Source organism: Neomonachus schauinslandi, chromosome 10 (genome assembly GCF_002201575.2).
Source record: "Neomonachus schauinslandi chromosome 10, ASM220157v2, whole genome shotgun sequence".
Classification (NCBI taxonomy): domain Eukaryota; kingdom Metazoa; phylum Chordata; class Mammalia; order Carnivora; family Phocidae; genus Neomonachus; species Neomonachus schauinslandi.
In genome coordinates, this window is record NC_058412.1 from 71008818 (window position 1) to 71023026 (window position 14209).

Consider the following 14209-nt stretch of genomic DNA (forward strand, 5'->3'; position numbering starts at 1 on the left):
GCACCTAGTTGTGACTGTTTGCAATGTTTTCTAACTGATAATAAAAGATCAGTGACTGTAGTACATTCCATACAACAACACTGCATTCACTTGAAATTATTCATTTAACAATTATGTATTGATTACTTGCTATATGCCAGGCACTGTTGTAAATAGAAGGATATATTACTGAACAAGCAGACAATGTGGATCTCGCATTCTGGCTGTGTGCCATAATTATATTTATTGACATGAAAATATATTTATGATATATCATTAAGTGAAAAAAGACAGGTTACAAAATCATTAATAATAATGATGATAGTAGTAGATAACACAGTGATTATTTATTATGTGCCAAACATCATGTTAGGAGCTTTACAGACATTAGTCATTTTATTTATATAAGAACCCAATATGATCTAATACTTGTTTAAAAAATAATTTTTATATTCGTTACTATTTTGTTGAACAAGACAGGCATAAGTGCAATAATAAAGCAACTGTTTTCTTTCTCTCATTTATGTCAAACCCGCTGTCTGGATTTGTCCTTTTGCGGCCTGTGGATGAAATCTCAGGCAGGTCTCGGCACTTCTGGTCCCTTGCAGTCAGTTGGGCTGTCTTATTTTGAGAATTGAAATGTCCAGTCCAATCTGAACTTCTCCCTACTTGAGGAGAATCTTCTCCTTCAGGCTGAGCTGCTATGAGCTCGGAATCCTGGAAGGATTTCTTCTCATAGCTGCTTCTCTTCCCTTTGCCTTTGACCCCTCTGAGGCAGGGCCCTGGGCTGGGACTGGGGGAAGGGCAGCCTTCCACAGCAGGCACAGTCCTGGACCATCACTGGCTCCTGTGGGTGGACCGCATGCACTTTTGCAGCCTCTTTCTCTGCCAGGTGCTTTTGCAGGTGCTCCCAGGATTCTCTGTGGGGGATGCTGTCTCTCTCATAGCTGGAAGCTTCCTGTTCTCTCAGCCCATGCGGTCTCCAGCAGTCTCCCTTACGCTGACTTTTTCCTTTGGGCCCTTTGCCCTCCCACTCAGGGGTCCTGCTGTGTGCTTCCCCTTTCAAACAACCCAGGCCAGCTCCCTCCTCAGATTCCCATGGCTCCTGGTGGAGCTCACACACCTTTGCCTGCCACTGAGGAAGGGCGGTCCTTCTGTCTCCTTGCTGTTGGGCAGACTTAGGCACAGCTACAGTCTCTCACCTGTGGGCATCTCTTGGCAAAAGGCAGACACCCGTCCCCAAACTCTAGGAGGCCCACATCTAGCTCTCTGAGTGGGTCTCCTCAAGGGTGTCTCATTTGGCTTGGGATGAGGGGCTGCACTCCTCTCCCCCTGGGAGGTGGCATGGGATCCAGCCCATCAACAAGGTTCTCGGTGGAATTTTCTCTCACTGCTCTTCAGCCCTCACTGTTAGAGGCTAGAGGGGGCACTGCTCAAAGCCTGCAGACCCTGTTTCAGAATCTCTCAGTCTACCCTGTGTCAGTTGAACAGAAGTCACGGCACCTTAATTAGGAGATTTAGGATATGGGGTCTTTGGCTACCTGTTGTAGTGTTATCAACCTTTAGGGCTTCGGGCAAAAGTAAGCACAAGGAGCACCATTTTAACCTCCTGTGACGTTCCTGCAGACGTGCACGTGTCTGAAGGTTTCACTGCAAAATGGTATCAGTTATTTTCAGGTCGTAGAGCTGTTTTCCTCTCTTGTGCTTATCGGTACTTCATCTGTACCTGCACTGAACACATTTTAAAAGAAAAGCTATTCTTAAAAGGAAAATACTCTTCCATGTGCAAAACAAAACAAAACAAAAAAACCTAGACACAGATACCACACCCTTCACAAAAATTAACTCAAAATGGATCACAGGCCTAAACACAAAACTGTAAAACTCCTAGAAGAAAACACAGGTGAAAATGTGGGTGGCCTTGGGTACCGGGATGACTTTTAGATACAACCCCAAAGGCACGATCCATGAAAGAAATAACTGACAAGCTGGATTTCATTAAAATGAACACCGTCTGCTCTGCAAAAGATGACATCAAGAGAATGAGAAGACAAGCCACAGAGAGGGAGAAAATATAGGCAAAAGACACCTCTGATAAAGGACTGTTATCCAAAATAAATGGAAAACTCTTAAAACTCAGTAAGAAACAACTGATTTAAAAAATGGGCCAAAGACCTTAAGAGACATCTCATCTAAGAAGATAGTAAATAAGCATATGAAGAGATGCTCAACATCATATGTCATCAGGAAATGCAAATTATTATTTTTTAAAGAGAATGGCAATTCTTTTTTTTTTTTTTAAGATTTTATTTATTTGAGAGACAGACAGAGAGAGAGAGCTAGAGAGCGCAAGCGGAGGAGGAGAAGTTCCCCACAGAGCAGGGAGCCCCATATCAGGCTCAATCCCAGGACCCTGGGATCATGACCTGAGCCAAATGCAGATGCTTAACCAACTGAGCCACCCAGGCGCCCCAGGAAATGCAAATTAAATCAACATAATACCAGCAGCCTGAGCAGATGTGGCTCTCGGGGCACCGCCCTCTTCCCTGGTGGAGGTGGATGCTGCGGTGGCTGTGGCCACCCCAGCTGGCCCGACCCATGTGGCCACACGATGGCCGCTGGCTTGTGGCCAGGGCGCCACTCCTGTGAGCACCACTGTCTGATCTGGGGGCAGCCCCACCCGCCAAGCGCTGGCCTAACGACACTGCTCCTGGTGCCAACTTTTGAGGATGTTTCCATTCCTGAAAAGCCCATGCTTAGATTTGTTGAAAGGGCACCACCGTGCCAAAAGGAAGAAGAGAACCTCAATACCTGTGTGACTTCCAGGGACCTTGTACTGAATGAAGCTCCTGAGTTCACAGAAGGTGGTGGTTACCTCCATGGGGGACATTTTGAAATGCTGCACCTGACAATCCACCGCTCTATGGACACCAAGAACATGTTTCCCTGATAGAGGGTACCAGCCCCCTTCAAGTCCATCACCTGCAAGGATATGGGACAGCCCATGGCGGGGAGGCCACCGAGGTGCCATTGGTCAGTGTGTGGCTCCCATGAAGGAAGGCTGGCAGTCTCACACTAGAGATGGGTGGGCGCGGTGAATCCAGAGATACCACGTTTCCTCGACCTGTTTGTTGCCCTGCCCAGCAAAGGCCATGAACCATGCAACTCTAGAGAAGAGGCAGAAGGATCAAGAGGAACGAAAACAGAACAACCACAACCCCTGGACCTTTGAACGCAGAGCCACTGCCAACATGCTGGGGATACAGAAAGTCCTGAGCCCGTATGACTTGACCCAGAAGAGGCAGGACTGGGGCAAGCCCTATATGTCTAAACGTGGGTAGTGAGAATGTGAGAAATAGATGTAAAAAGGCTACTGAGAGAGAATCTACCTTTTTCTTCCCCTTGGCCTACCCTTAAAGTCTGTGGCTAGCCCTAAAAATCTAACCAAGGAGCAGCATATGAGTAAGTGATTTCTGAAAAACTGTACAATATCTGTTGATTTTTTTAAATGTATTATATTTACATTAAATAAAGCTTGAGTATCACCTCAAAAAAACCCCGACCAACCAAACAAAAAATAATGAGATAACCACTACACCCCTATTAGGATGACCGAAAGCTGGAACGCTGACCACACCAAATGCTGGTGAGGATATGGAGTAACAGGAACTTTCATACACTGCTGATGGGAATGCAAAATGGTACAACAACTTCAGAAGACAGGTGGTTTCTTACAAAACTAAACATACGGGGCGCCTGGGTGGCTCAGATGGTTAAGTGTCTGCCTTCGGCTCAGGTCATGATCCCAGGGTCCTGGGATCGAGTCCCGCATCGGGCTCCCCGCTAGGCGGGGCGCCTGCTTCTCCCTCTGCCTCTGCCTCTCTCTCTCTCTCTGACTCTCATGAATAAATAAATAAAATATTTAAAAAAAAAACAAAAACTAAACATACTTGTACCATATGATCTAGCACTTGAGCTCCTTTGTATTTACCCATAGGAGATGGAAACTTCTATCCACACAAAAAACCTGCATATGGATGTTTATAGCAGCTTTATTCATAATCGCCAAAACTTGGAAGCCACCAAGATGTCCTTCAGTAGGTGAATGAATAAGTAAACCTGGTATATCCAGGCAATGGAATATTACTCGGCACTAAAAAGAAATGATCTGTCAACCCATGAAAAAGCATGGAAGGAGCTTAAATATGTATTACCAAAGAAAAGAAATCAACAGAGAAAGCTACATCCTGTATGATTCCAGCTATAGTACATTCTGGAAAAGGCAAAACTATGGAGAGAGTAAAAAGATCAATGCGGGGCACCTCGGTGGCTCAGTCAGTTAAGCATCTGACTCCTAATTTCAGCTCGGGTCATGATCTCAGGGTCCTGGGATGGAGCCCCGCACCAGGCTCTGCACTCAGCCTGGAGTCTGTTTGAGGATTCTCTCCCTCTCTTTCTCTCAAATAAATAAATCGTAAGAACAAACAAACAAACAAAAAAACAATGGTTGCTGGGGGTCGGTGTGGAAGAAAGGGATTAATAAGCAGAGCACAGAGGATTTGGGGGCAGTGAAGATACTCTGTATGATACTATCATGATAGATAGATATCATTATAAATTTGTCCAAACCTATAGAATGTACAACTCCAAGAGTGATAAGGTAAACTATGGACTTTGGGTGATTATGATGTGTTAATGTAAGTTCATCAATTGTCACAAAATGTCCCACTCTGGGGGGATGTCGATGATGGGGGATGCACGTGTGGGGACAGAGGGTATGTGGGAAGTCTCTGGCCCTTCCTCTCAATTTTGCTGTTCACCTAAAACTGCTCTAAAAAAAACCACTCTTCCAGAAAAAAAAAATGTTAAAAACATTCATTTTCTATTTTCTTCTCTTTTTTAAAAAAGATTTTATTTATTTATTTAACAGAGGAAGAGAGAGAGAGAGAAAGCACAAGTAGGCAGAATGGCCAGCAGAGGGAGAGGGAGAGGATGAAGCAGACTCCCAGCTGAGCAGGGAGCCCAATGTGGGGCTTGATCCCAGGACCCTGGGATCATGACCTGAGCCGAAGGCAGGGGCTTAACCAACTGAGCCACCCAGGCACCCCTTTCTATTTTCTTCTTGAGTGAGTTTCAGTAATTCATGTCTTTCTAGGGAAGTTTCTATTTCATCTAAGTTAACTAATTTATTGGCATACTGTTGTTCAAGTATTTCCTTATAATTCTTTTCATTTCCTTAAGGTTGGTAACAATGTTCCTATTTTATTCCTGATTTCAGTAATTTGTGTCTTTTCTCTTTTTTTTTTCCCCCTCTTGGTCAGTCAAGCTGAAAGTTTGTCTATTTTCTTGATCTTTTCAAAGAAACAACTTTTCATTTGTTACATTTTCTATTGGTTTTCTACTTTATTTCCACTCTTCTCTTTATCATTCCATTTCTTCTGCTTCCTTTGGGTTTAGTGCATTTTTTCCTTTCTTAGTTTCTTACGGTGAAAGTTTAGGTAATTGATTTGAGATCTTCCTTCTTTTCTAATATAGGCATTTAGTTGTAAATTTCCCCTTTGGCAGTCCTATCCTGCCATGATATTTGGGCTGTCCAGGCTCTCCTTGGGATTGGTTTGAACAATGAGTGTTGTTTCACACCACACAAGTTAGGCAATTTGTCAGTTATTTTCCACAAAGTACTTTATTTTGGCTATCCAAGGGTGAAAAGTTTCATTTAGACATATCATAAGTAATCTCAACATTATACAGTTATACAAAGAACATCACATTCAGACTCATTGGGTACACCAATTTACAATAGTTAAATGCCATCAGGGGGGCACGTGGGCAAGGCAATGGGCCACTACATTGCAGTGTGATAGTGCTGTGTCTGCATGCTAAGGGAGCACAAGACAGAGACACGTAGGTAGAGTTCTAGGGTCAGAGAGGAAATGACATCTACTGACATCTGAATGTTGCTTGGAGGTCAGCCCCTGCAAGAGACCAGGGCTGTGCAGCATCCTCCCACGTGCCACAAAAAGTGTCACCCGGAGACAGAGCTCAGTTCAGCAAGTGGACTTGTCTAAGAAATATACAAGTCATTTGAGAAGCTCACATCGTTTGATGCATTGAAGTCCACAACCTTCCAATACTTCTACCCTTACCCTATAACTTCTGGAACCCTGCCTACGGGTTCATCTCCACCCTGCGCTCCAGGGCCAAGCATCCAAGGCCAAGGCATGGTGACCAGGAGCCCTGGTCTGAGGCTGACTGACTCAGTGTGGAGTAAGCCTGGAAGCTTTCTTCTCTTTCATTTTGTACTGCATGTTTCCTCGTGACCTAGTCCTTGTCTGGTGAAGACCGTGCAGTACAGCTCTTCAGCCCCAGCTCTGCGATAATCCTTTGTAAATCAAGTTCGTGATTCACACTGGCGGGTTCTTCTTGTTATTTTTAGTACCCAGATCTTGGCAAACTGCTTGCCTGTTGATCCTCTACCAACCAACCACTGATCCTGACTCAGCTAGGGCGACTGTCAGTCCTCATCTGGACTCGCCCCTTTTTGTAGGGATTAGTATAGGAGGGGCCACGGGCTTCAACAAAGGATAGTCCTCAGAGGACAATTTGAATGATCCTTGTAGCTTGTTAATTCTACCTGTAAGTTAACTGATTACCAATCTCATTTGGGTGAATTGGCAGACACACTGCCATACGTCTGTCCATCTCCCAACTAACTACCCCTGCCCGTCTGTCTAGACCCCCAGTCTTCATCTTGCCAAATCTGACCCACCTTCCCAACCCCCTACCCTGGTTCTTGACAGGTCCTGGGCCTTCCCACAAGAGCCCATTTCACCACAGGTTAAAGTACTTAACTCAAGTACCAGTAGTGTGGGTTTGTGCTCCAGGATCCTGACCACGGGGATCCAGTTGCAGGGTTAGCCAAAGCAGGGCACATTTTTTTTTTTTTTAAAGATTTTATTTATTTATTTGAGACAGAGAGAATGAGATACAGAGAGCATGAGAGGGAGGAGGGTCAGAGGGAGAAGCAGACTCCCCACCGAGCAGGGAGCCCGATGCGGGACTCGATCCCGGGACTCCAGGATCATGACCTGAGCCGAAGGCAGTCGCTTAACCAACTGAGCCACCCAGGTGCCCAGGGCACATTTTTAAACGCAAACTTTGTCATTGAATCTTTTTGGTCATCCTCTTAGCATCTGTATCTCACCTCTAACTGCCTCGCCCCAAACAGCTGGAGCCACAGGGCACCCCTACACCGTGCTCCCCGGGCCTGCCCAATTCAAGCTGCCCACCCTTGCTACCACCTCTCACACCTCCTCCCCAGCAAGGCCCCCAATTCCTCCAGTGCATGGGATCCCTGCCCAGTTGCAGAAGGACACGTGTCTGCACTTGGAGCCTCTCAACCTTCTTAAGGGGCTGCTATGTGCTGTTGTGGGGCTAGCTACAGCAGACACAGCAACTAACATGTCGGTATCTGCCGGGCAGGATCTTCCAGCGAACGTGAGCGCCTTCCACTCGGCAGGACTGCTTGGACTTCCAATGGACCACATCTGGCCAGTTCTGCAGGCGGGAAAGGAGCCTCCACCCGGTGGCCAGGCTTCTCCGGAGACAGTTGGTTCAGTTGGCCTTCTTTGCCCAGCTCTCTTCTTTGCCTCCTAAAGGCACAGATTTTCTAAAAGTTCAAAGTTCTTTCCCTGCTGTTGAGTGACAGAGGGCCCGGGCCCAAAGAAGGCCTTGTGTATGATTAAGTTGTTCATTGGTTAATTGCTTGGAAGGACAAGCCTGCTCACGGAGCAAATTAAAAATGCCATTCAACTAGCCTAGAAAATAGAACACCATTCTGGAGACGTCTTACTCCAGAAAAAAGGAAAAAACCTAAAAGCAAAAAGAAAACCAAAGCTGGGCAAGTCTTGAAACAATATCTTTTTTTTTTTTTTTAAGATTTTATTTATTTGAGAGAGAGAGAGAGAGAGAACGAGTGGTGGGGAGGGTGAGAGGAAGAGGGAGGGAGAAGCAGACTCCCCGCTGAGCAGGGAGCCCGATGCGGGGCTCGATCCCAGGACTCTGGGATCATGACCTGAGCCGAAGGCAGACGCTTAACCACTGAGCCACCCAGGCATCCTGAAACAGTATGTCCTTTTTTTACCAAGTGGCAACTACTCTGATGCAAGCACCTAATAAGTATGTGCATTTCTGGATTGTAACAGGGACAAGGTCTGGAAACAGCTCTTCTCAACAACCGTAAAAAGACTTTTGTGAGGCGACTGGGGACATTTGAACACTGTCTAGATAATTGTCCTAATCTTTTAGATACACATAATGAAGTTATTTATGGATAGAATATGATGTATGCAATTCATTTTAAAATAATCCAGTGTGGGAGGGGGTGGTATATCTGAAAATGACCGGGGGGAGGGGGGAAGTATATCCGAGACAAGACTGTCATAGGTTGAGGGGCACCTGGTGGCTCAGTCAGTTAACTGATTTGGCTCAGGTCATGATCTTGGGGTTCTGGGACCAAGCCCTGCATCAGGCTCCCTGGTCAGCGGGGAGTCTGCTCCTCCCTCTGCTTGTGCTCTCGGTCTCTCTCTCTCAAATAAATAAATACAATCTTTAAAAAAAAAAAAAAGATTGGCCACATGTTGATAATTATTGAAGCTGGGTTACAAATACATGAGAATTCATTATCCTATTTTTTTGTGCCTTACTTTTGTGTTTGCTTGAAAACTTTTATTACGAAAAAAGTGAAATAGAAAAAGACCAGTGCTTCTTAAGCTTCCAGGTATGTACCTCTGAATGCAAAGGAAAGCAAAAGTACTCATGCCCCAGGAGAATTTGGGGGATATTGTGTGAAGTAGCTCCAATACAACAGATATCTGTTTCCTATTTTACTTCAAAAATTCAAACGGATTTTATATTCTGCTAAGTTGACATTTTAAATGTAAGAAGTTTTAAATTACTCGGGTAGAGGGAGAAAACAATTGTTGCAGCAAGCTGACAAAAGAATTCCTCTCAGCAAGAGATCTGTCTCATCTTGGTATGCCCCTTCTTGGCAGTTTTGTTAAAAAGACAAGGCTCTTCTAAGGTAGCTGGATGGCCTCATGGGGACAGAGACATAGGTAAACTGCTCTCCCTGGAAAACTGAGCAGTGGTTTGGGGTCTTGGGAGCTTTGAATTAAAGAGGAAAAAGAGAGGTTCCTGGGTGGCTTATTCAGTTGAGCACCAAACTCTTGATTTTGGCTCAGGTCATGATCTCAGGGTTGTGAGATTGAGCCCCACTTTGGGCTCTGCGCTGGGTGTGGCGCCTGCTTAAGATTCTCTATGTCCCTCCTCGCCAACTCACTCTCTCTTAAATAAATCTTTAAAGATACATAAAGAGGAAAAAGAGGATCAAGGAAGAAGAGAGGAAACCCAGAATCACAGAAGGACAAGCAAAAATGATGAGATGTTCCACAGTCTTGAAAACGGCCAATGTGCATTTACAGATAAGGAAGTCTAATACTCAGCATTAAGTGGTTGTCCGTGTTTTATTCAGTGCAACCCCTCCTTTGCTCCAAACTATTAATAAAGCCTGCTATGGCCATTGCCTTGAGTCATGGTGGTATTCGGGAGAGTGAAGAGATTGGAAAGCAAAATATCTAGTTGGGTCCCACGGTATATAAAACAGGGAACAGCTGTGGAGGGCAAAATGCAAAATGGAGATCAGGAAAGGTCAGTAGAAATTTGGAGATGGGTATTTCTAGCAAAAAGAGCATTCCTATACAACCTATGGTGGATTCAGAATCTCTGGAAATCTTCACAAGGATGTTGATTTCCCATCAGATATTTCAGTAGAAGTGAGGCCAATTCTACTTCAGTACTAACAATTTTACTAAAATAAGATGATCTCAGAAAAACTGGGGGACTGAAGGACATCAGGCAGCCAGCCAGCATCCGGGTTACAATTATCACCTGGCAAGGGGGGGGTCTGCAACCTATGTCATTGGTTAATGGGCAAGGTACTGATGCATGAAGATTATTAATTTCGGAAATGCGGGAAAAATTGAAGAGGTTCCACATGCAAGTAATTTTTCCTGATGCCATAATATGTTTGAAGGCCCAGACTCACAGAAATAGATTATTACAGATGAGATGCATTTAGTCTTTGCATTATTAGCACTGCTGGAGAAATGCTTAGAATATCACTAAAGAAGTGATCCTGTCCCATACTTCCAGACTACTCTTGAGGTCTACCTTAGAAAATGCGTCCAGCTCTGAAACTTCATTGTTAGTGTAGTGTCCCCGATGCATTTTCTAAGTAAAAGAAAATATAAAACTGGGGGTGCCTGGGTGGCTCAGTCATTTAAGCATCTGCCTTCGGCTCAGGTCATGATCCCAGGGTCCTGGGATCAAGTCCTGCATTGGGCTTCCTGCTCAGCAAGGAGTCTGCTTCTCCCTCTGCCTGCTCTGCCTGCTGCACCCCCTGCTTGTGTGCTCGAGATCTCCCTCTCTGACAAATAAATAAGGTCCTTAAAAAAAAAAGAAGAAAATGTGTTTTGGGGGCGCCTGGGTGGTTCAGTCGGTTAAGTGCCTGCCTTCAGCTCAGGTCATGATCCCAGGGTCCTGGGATGGAGACCGCATCCATCCAGCTCCCTGCTCCACAGGAAGTCTGTTTTTCTCACCCTCTGCTGCTCCCCCTACTTGTGCTCGTGCTCGCTCTCTCTGTGTCTCTTTCTCCCTCTCTCATAAATAAATAAAATCTTAAAAAGAAAAAGAAAATGGCATTTTCTTACAAACGGGCAGGCTGCTGCATTCCTCGGCTCACGGGCCCCCAACCTGCAAAGCCAACAATGACCGGCAAGCCTTTCTCCCATCACACCATTGCAACAGAGTCTTCTGCCTTCCTCTTCTACAGGAGGACCCTGTGATTACTCGGGCCCACCTGCATAACCCAGGATAATCTTAGTTTGAAGTCAGCTGACTAGCAAACTTAATTCCCCTTTCTCACCTAATGGTAACATTGATAAGGAAAATCTGTGTCCTAAGATGGCCCACCGAGGCAGCAAGAGTCCCAGTCCTTGCCCCGGGGCTCTTCCGGGTTCTTCTCCATGCTCTGTTTCCCGCGTGCACCAATCCGGGTCCTTCTCCCTGCCCCGCTTCGCGCACGCGGCAGAAGTGCCAAGTATGCGAAGTAGAAGTGTATTAATTGCCCCGTTTGTGCTCAGGCTCAGACCTTTGAAGACCACTCTCCTCTGAGCCCGCCGGTGTTAAATAAACCTCCTATCCTCCAAGATCTCCGGGTGCCGCTTGGTTCTTCTGTCAGGCGATCCAGTCCAAGTTCCCTAACAACATAATCACAGGTTCCAAGGAGTGGAACAGAGACGTCTTTGGTGAGGCATTATTTTGCCTCCCACACCTATGTTTCATGACAGACCCAAAACCCCAAAGGGTTTCTAAATCCCTGGCTGGGCTCTTTAACTGTCTCTAGGAACTAACTGATCAACGAATTTTCTCCACATGGAAAGTCTGCTGACATTATTTTTTTAACTCCTGTTTTCATAATATCAATGGATACACATACTCTTGGAATCTCATAACTCACAATCCCAACAAGCAACCATTTTCATCCAGCTCTGAAACTTCATTGTTAGTGTAGCGAATTTCACATAAAGTAAGTCAGTTTTGTTTTTCAGTTATTGATTGCGATGATGCAACTGTAAGCATATCTGCAAAATAAGCCCAATTTGCGAACCATTATTTTTGTTGTGTGTATTAATAACTCTCAGTACTGTTCAGGGTTTTGTTGTAAGACATAGAATCCATTCTAACTGGCTGAAACAAAAAGAATGTATTACAGAGTATTAAATGACTTTAAAATAATTGGAAAACTGAAGAAACAGAAAGAAATTTCAGAAGAACTTTAAGGATCATGTCTCGGAAGTGGGCCATCAAATGAGCTATTTCTTCTTCCTTTGTGTCCCTAAGAAGAAGAATCAAGAAAAGGAAGAGAAAAAGCAAGGATATTGGCATAATGATAATAGTGGAAATTAGTAAAATCAAAAGTTATATTTGATCTCAAGGGGTAAGAGCAAGAGAGACAGGAACACTTTATCTAACACCTTTTTCTATTTATATATTCATGCATTTATTTTTTACCTACCTACCTATCTACTTATCTATTTACAAAAGTGGTAATCTTGGGGCGTCTGGGTGGCTCAGTCATTAGGCGTCTGCCTTTGGCTCAGGTCATGATCCCAGGGTCCTGGGATGGAGCCCCGCATCAGGCTCCCGCTCAGCGGGGAGGCTGCTTCTCCCTCTCCTGCTCCCCCTGCTTGTGTTCCCTCTCTCTCTCTGTCTCTCTCTCTCAAATAAATAAATAAAATCTTTAAAAAATAAAAATAAAAATAAATAAATGGGAACACTAACAAGTTGTAATGACAGCTCTCCATAAAGATTATATCAATGTATATCCCTATCAACACCAAGCCAACACCAAGTTACATCAGCCTCGTAAGTCTATAGTCTTATGCTATTCCGGAGACTGATCTATGGCAGTTTTGTGACATTTTGCTGGTTTGGGTATCAGGGCTTCATAACTTTGTCAAATAAACTACGACACTTTCCTTCCCTCCTTTCCCTGTTGTTTGGAACAGTTGAAATAAGAGAGAAATTATCTGCTCCTTGAAAGACGTAAAATTCATCTGGTAAACCATCAGACAGGTACTCCTCTGGGGAACGGAGGTGGGGAGGTGTTTGATAAACTTTTCCAATAATTTCTGGTAATTGGTCTTTTTGGATTTTCAATTTTTCTGTTAAATTATTCATTTTATCTACATGTTCAGATTTCTTTTTCTACTTTAAGTAGGTTCCATGCCCAATGTGGGGCTTGAACTCACAACCCTGAGATGAAGAGTCACACGCTCTACTGACTGAACCAGCCAGGCGCCCCTCTAAATGTTCAGATTAACTGGCATAAAACTCCATGTATTCTTATAAAAAATTTGTTGTGCCTCTTGTTGCCTCCCTTTTACACTTCTAATGTTGTATATTTGTGGTTTCGCTTATTTCCATAATCAGACTTGCAAGAAGTTTCTCTATTTCATTGACCTTCAAAGTAATAACTCTTGGTTTTATATATCAAGCCTTTTCTTTTCTTTTTTTTTTCCTAATAAATTAGATTCTGCGGGGCGCCTGGGTGGCTCAGCCGTTAAGCGTCTGCCTTTGGCTCAGGTCATGATCTCAGGGTCCTGGGATCAAGCCCCGCATCGGGCTCCCTGCTCGGCGGGAAGCCCGCTTCTCCCTCTCCCACTCCCCCTGCTTGTGTTCCCTCTCTCACTGTCTCTCTCTCTGTCAAATAAATAAATAAAATCTTTAAAAAAATAAATAAATAAGATTCTGCTTTTATCTTTTTATTGATTCTTACTTTTGCCTTCGTATTATTTTGTTATTCTTTCTACTTTATTTCAACATTTCATGTTTATTAATAAAAGCATTTAATTTTATGATTTTCCCCTGAATACATTTTTTACTGTGTATTTTCACATATTAATGTCTAAATTATCTATAATTTCAGTTTTGATTTCCTCTTTGATTTAAATTCTCATGAATAATTCTGAGTAATTTAATTTGATGGGAGGAAAGTTTTTTCTTACTAATTTCTTGTTTTATTTCACTGTGGACAGAAACTGACAGTGTAATTTTTACCTTTCAAATATCTACTTGATCCATAGAGATTTTTGTTGCATACAAAGTCCTACAGTATCTATTAATTCAAGCTTTCTAACTATATATAATCCAAACTTTATCTCATTTTGTTCTTTGTATTGTATAAATCCAGAGGGATATTTATCAAAATTTCCATTATAACTGTGATTTTGTCAAATTATATATTTCTACCAATTTTTATTTTATTTTGTCCCCAAATATTTGCAACATATTACAACATCTTGATGGATTATACATTTGTAAAAATAAAATATTCCTCTTTATCCTTCCTTTTTGCCTCAAATTCTGTCTTGTCTGATACTAATTTTACCACCTTTTTTTTCTTGTTTGATATGTTTGTCCAGCTCTTTATTTTTAGTTTGTGTGTTGTTTGTTTGTTTCTAGTAGGCTCCATGCCCAGCATGGAGCCCAATATGGATCTTGCACTCATGATCCTGAGATCAAGACCTGAGCTAAAATGAAGAGTGGGATGCTCAACCGACTGAGCCACCCAGACACCCCAGGGTTTTTGTTTTTGTTTAAGGATGTT

General features: G+C 43.6%; 1 pseudogene; it reads left to right on the forward strand.

Annotated features, from left to right (window-relative positions):
• The first annotated feature begins 2577 nt into the window (after positions 1–2577).
• On the forward strand, positions 2578–3320 carry LOC110590417 (annotated as a pseudogene).
• Positions 3321–14209: the final 10889 nt, after the last annotated feature.